Genomic DNA, 6000 nt, shown 5'->3' with positions numbered 1-6000 from the left:
GAGCTAATAGTCACCAACTTAAAGAATATTCAACAGAGACTAAAACAGGCTGTCATCATTCTTCAGAAAAACAACTTATCAAATTTTAGAAAGTTTTCAGACTATGTTGTTTGAGTGTCTGAGTATCTAGAGAGAGCAGCAGTGTGGCATGCTTCCAATAGCACAGTGACTCAGGGTTGTGTTGTTTACACTTGGCATCCTGGAAATGATTCCAATACTGCAGCCACATTTTTGACTTTTGTGTGTTAAGCTGTATTATTACTTATGCTTGCCTATTAATGCTAATTAGCATTAACAATTAACATCTTAAGTTGACCATCAAGTTTGTTAATTCTGTCACACCTTCACTTCTCCAAGGTATGCCAAAGGCTCTCAGGAATTGACTTTGATTCTCCTCACTGTTCCCGCTGCTCTATGAGGTATGAGGTTTCCTGGAGTCCTTCCACCAGCATCTAGCTCGGTGACCCTCCAACCCTCCTTCAACACTTCACAATTGTAGACACCCCAACTCGAGCATGAGCCTCACTGCTTTCTTGCCCACTGACTCCAAAATCGGAAAACATTCTTGTTTTCTGACGGCACTCTGCTACTGGTCTACAGCCTCTGGCAAGCTCAAACCCCTCTCTGCTTGTGTCAAAGCTGCTTCCAGGTTCCACCTGCCTGTTTCTGAGAGAACTCACGCAGATAAACCCAAAACTTACAAAAGAACCTACAATTTATCCCCATAACATCAGAGCACACCTGGCACATCCCAGACAGAGATTTAAAATTATTATTTTTACCTTCAAAACATCTCTTTGATTTTGGGACCCACATGAATAATTTAAATCCTTATGGAGACAAATGTAGACGTCTCACCCCCTCCAAGACTCAGAAAGGTCTGTTTGACCAGCATCTCAAACCGGGATTCTTCATTTATAGTACATTTAAAAATTTCAATCCCCAAACTAAAAGTTATATTCCTAAAAAACACAAGGATCATGAAAGCACATATTCATAACAGTGTCAGTTTACAGAATAATCATGTCTTGACTTGGACGATTAAGATTGATATCCTCAAGTTTGCCATGATCCTGGTCCTGTCTTGTTTAACTAAGGGACCTCTCACTCGATCTTCCAGAACTTGCTAAATTTGTTCTTAAGTTTGACATGTTCTGCTTTAATTCTGGTTTATTCCACAGTGGGGTGTGGGGAGGAGTCGGGGGGGGTGAAATTTAGCCTGCAATTGGCGATAATTAAGCAATTTGAGCCCATCCTTTTAAAATTTAAGTTGTTTCTCTTCCAAGTCTACACAGGTTAGTATTTCTGCTCCTTCCCTGTTACAAAAATAGTAAAACACTTTCTGCTTTACTTCCATTGAAGTCTCAGGCTATCCACAGCCCAGTAAAGCTGAAACATTCCTGCCCTGTGTTCGGTGCAGAAGTAGAGCTCTCAGCCCTGAGAGGATAATCCTCTCCAAACAATTGGGATTCTTTCGTTTCCAATACAGGTTCATTCTTAAATTGGATTTAAACCTGTATTCTGACCTGACCTTATTTCTCCCTTGCAGGAATTAAACAAGAATTATCTCTGGCTGCATTCTATTTCTAACACATTCCCATTTGCTGATTTAATTAGGTTTCTAAAGTGAACTATTTCTAACTCCTTCACTATGGTACTGTTGGATCCTGCGGATCCTCGTCGCCAGTTTGTTGTGAGAGGTGGTCGAGATGGTGCTATTGATAGATTCGATCAGCAGACACTTCTTAGGTGGAAACTTTAAGTTTATTAACAAAGGTACTCAGCAGCAACTATATGTGTCCTTTCACTTCAAACCCCCTCTCTACACTACTAACCACAGAGGTAGCCCGCGCTACTCTCCTATTGGGTACTCAAGATCATGTGATCTTCCTTAACGAGCATTATTCTTAAAGGTATGTTACGCACTAAATAACCCATAATTACCACAGGTACCCTCATCAAGGTTGGTTAATCCCAAACTGTCACAATCAACGTCTTAACTAGGTTTTCCCTTAGTCAATCGTTGCATCCTCATCCACTCACAAGTGAGCAGGATATGAGTCCATGGCAGGCGCCTAGACCACACAGAGCTCTTACTACCAAAAGCACAGTAAAGACAGCCATAAATAGAAACTGAAAAACGCACTTATCCACAGAACAAGTTCCTTTCTCCACGGTACCTGATGGGGAATACACTGTTACCACTCCAGTTTGGAAATCTATTGTTCCCAAACACCAGTGGTCTGGAAATTTGAGCAGAGCTAAACATTATTTTAGTTCCAAAGCAAAATACTGCGGATGCCGGAAATCAGAAAAAGGTTTAAAAAAAAAAGGTGCTGATAGTGGCCAAGGTAAGAAAGCAGAACATGATAATAGTAGAACAAGGGCCAGCACTCTTAAAAAAAAACATGAACAAGTAACAGATGGCCCTTGTGGGGGTGGGGTGTGGGGAAGTGAGTGGTGGTACGGAAAAAAGGAATCAGAAATGGGATAAAAAGGGGTGATAAAAAAAGGGGATAAAACAAGGAATAATGGAGCAGGCTTCACCTGCTCCACCCACCTTATACAGTACGAATTTCATCACATTTCTACTTCTCTGTAGCTCTAAAGAAGAGTCGTAAGGACTCGAAACACCAACTCTGTTTCTCTCTCCACAGATGCTGTCAGACCCGTTGAGTTTTTTTCCGGCATTTTCTGTCATTATTTTAGTACAGTACTTTGGGAGCGGAAACATGGAAGGTGCAATATTTGGATAAGTAAAACAATTTTTATTACGGCTTTTTAATGTTTTATCTCTGATATGGTTATCTCTGTTAGCAACGTTTCAGGTAAATATCCAAGCTGTTCACACACTTGTGGTTAGGCACTCCGACATCACTCTATAATCCAGAAAATTCCAAAATTCAGAATAGATTTGGTCCCAAGCATTCTGGACTGGAGAGGTTACAGTATATTTCCTTCATGGGGGTCAGTACAAGGAACCATTTGGATTATTTTCTGGCAAGTCAGAATGCCCTTGTAAGGATATTTTGGGCTCTACCTGCAGCACTTCTTCAAGAACAAAATAACTAACTACAGTCACTATTTATTTATCTAATTTCCACGGTTCACACATTACACAATGATTTCCGTGGCCCCTACTTTTGATGATTCTCTTCTTTAAAGCATTGTCAAGGGGAGACACACTTCAAAGTATCTCCATGTTGTCATGACAGCGGATTACAGCCCTGAATTACTTATGGGCATATTGAACTGTTTAAGGAAGACGTGTGTTTCTTTAAAAAAAGACAAACAAGCAAAGACACTGAGCAAAAGATGGCTGAGAATGTAAAGTAACCACTTGCTGAAAAGTTCCTATGTGGATTACACTTGACCGACTCGTCCCAAGACAACATGAAAAGTCGCACCTAAAAAGGTGTCAAGGCCTATTTCAGACACAGAGACACTTGAAAGGAAAAAAATCAAATGCAAAATACTGAACTTTAATCTCCTGTGGTTGCGGAGATAATAGAGATTGCCACATCTCGGCAGCCATCCAAAACCCATCTACTGTTGAGTTACATCTCAGAATGTGTAAATGGTCCAAGTTGAAAGAAAACGGACTCTGGACGAAAGACATGTTTGTTTCTTCCCTTCCAGGAATATACAAGGAAATGGGTAAAAAAAGCTAGCTGCAGACCTGATCTGTGAGTGCTAGTGTGCTAGAGTGCTGCAAGAGTGACAGCACAGGAAGATCAACTAGTCACCCCTGCAGCTTGCAGGCAAAGTCTCTCCCCCCTCTCTCTGTTGCTGGAGGTAAGTCAGCAAAGCCACAATCCAAAAGGAAATAGGACAGCTTCTTCAGCCAACCTGCAAAACCAAGTGTCTCCAAACCAACTGCTAAACTGCCAAAGTCAGCTCTACTGGAATCACCCAACCTAATGGCCGTAACATTTCACCATCTATGCCTCACAGACAAGCCAAAGACTGATTCGTACACCTTTTTGGACTTTTATTTGGACTCAACTTCTCATTTCTGATCTGTGTGTTCGCGTATCGCATTTTTATTATTTGTCCTCGGGCTTTTAGTGACTAATAATCTTATTCTTTCGTGGTTGAAATGGCCCACAAGCAGGGGTAAGGGATCCCTTTTAAATTAACCTTGTTGCGGCCAGCTGAGGCGGGGTGGGCGGGGGGTGCGGTGCGGGGTTGAATAAAGAAGGGGAGCCAACTCGTTCCTCCTCATCTGGGAGCATAACAAAACTGGGGCCCTGTTCGTGAAGTTAACCACACCCGGCGACCGGTCACAACAATGTCCATTTCCGAAGGTGATATCATCTCTTTTCCATTGCCCTCTTGGAATGTATCATCTTGGATCGGGTTCTGTGTTTAGAAAATCACTTCCTAGTTCTGTTTCAGCTGATTGAATGTTGACCACGGGACCAGATAAATAAAGACAAGCAAGTTACAATGTTTTTCTTTATTGCAAGAGACAGTGAGTTACAGTCCATCCATTTTTTTTTCCATTAAAAAACTAGCTTTAGTTTTTAAAAAAAAAACAAAATAATTTTAAATCAATATTATACAACCAACAAGAATATTTTTAAAGCTCGCCATGGTTTGATCAACAATAAAATAAGTTCTCAAAGCTCTTTGCTTTTTTTTAAAACACTATTTGCTCCAAATTCCTCCATGACTCTGTAAATCTCCAAGCCTCTTGAGTCTGATTATTATAAAGTATTGAGCAAAGTTTCAATGCTTTCATTGCCCAACAATGTCCCGAAGCCTTTTGTGTAGCATACGCCAGGGTAAATGTTTGATTTCAGTGGCATTTGGATTTATCCAACTTGGAGTGCAGATGCTGGAGATGTCAAATCTGCCGTTGACAATGGAGGCCTCCCCCATGCACCAGATAAAATCTTGAGAATTACCATCCACAGAACGGGTGGAAAAGTAATGTTTCTCATTTCCTTAATCCTTTTTTTTTTAGCACATTCAAGTCATCATATTGCTGGGGATTTATATTCCATTATAACAGTTTACATGAAGTGTGGTCAACAAGCAGTCAGAGTTAAATGAGGAATTCAACAGAGATTATATTTCAACCCACTTCAAGAATCCACTTTTAATGATTCCCACACCAAACCACAAAAGCTGACCATTTCAGGAATCCATTAAAGTAGGGCTGTCGCCATTTCCACAACAAGCTAACAAATAAAACTTGAGAGAAATAGCAAATGGTCATATAGTCATGTTACGTACATCCTAGGCACAGAGATGGGTGGATGCCATGGTCATATAGAAGCAGGACAACTTGCCTTTAACGTGGAGGGACACAGCAAGGTCTGACACAAGGCAATAAGGAAGATATAAAAAAGCTGAGCCAAAGGATTGAGAGGGACAGCCAAAAGGTTTTGAGGAGGACCTTAAGGCCAGAAAGGCTGCAGTGGCAGAAGGAGTTAAGGAGCTAATTAAAGAGAGTCGGAACTAGCTGGCTGAGGTCACAGCCACCAAAGTTGGGGAGAGTGGAGCGGGGTATTTACATGAGACCACAGTCAAGGGGAATGGTGAGATCAGAGTGAGGCAGCAGCATGTTAAAGGAATTGGTGAAATGGTGTGAAATATAATTAATGATTAAATTTCAGGGGTTGAGGCCCAGGACTCAATTTAAGTTAGTGAGGGTGATCTAATAGATCAGCGTAACTTAGTTCGGTTAAGGATTTGAACAGCAGAGTTTTAGATTAACTTATGTTTATGGGGGGGTGGGGGGGTGGGCGGGGGGGGGGAGTGGCATGAAGGCTGGCAAGGACAGCACTGCATAATGGAGGTGTGAAGACATGGACATTTGTATTACAGTGCGCTGGATGGGTGAAGATGCACAATATTATGGAGGTTGAAGGGGGCTATTTTTGTGGTAGAGAGAATATGGGGTCAGACACATCCTGGGCCTCAGTGGAATGAACATCGCAATTAAGCCTGCAGCAGTGACAAGGTTGTGGATGTTGTCGGTGATAAAGGAAC

The sequence above is a fragment of the Cetorhinus maximus genome, unplaced genomic scaffold (genome assembly GCF_964194155.1).
Source record: "Cetorhinus maximus unplaced genomic scaffold, sCetMax3.hap1.1 HAP1_SCAFFOLD_455, whole genome shotgun sequence".
Classification (NCBI taxonomy): Eukaryota; Metazoa; Chordata; class Chondrichthyes; order Lamniformes; family Cetorhinidae; genus Cetorhinus; species Cetorhinus maximus.
Note: the sequence above shows the minus strand (reverse complement) of the source record.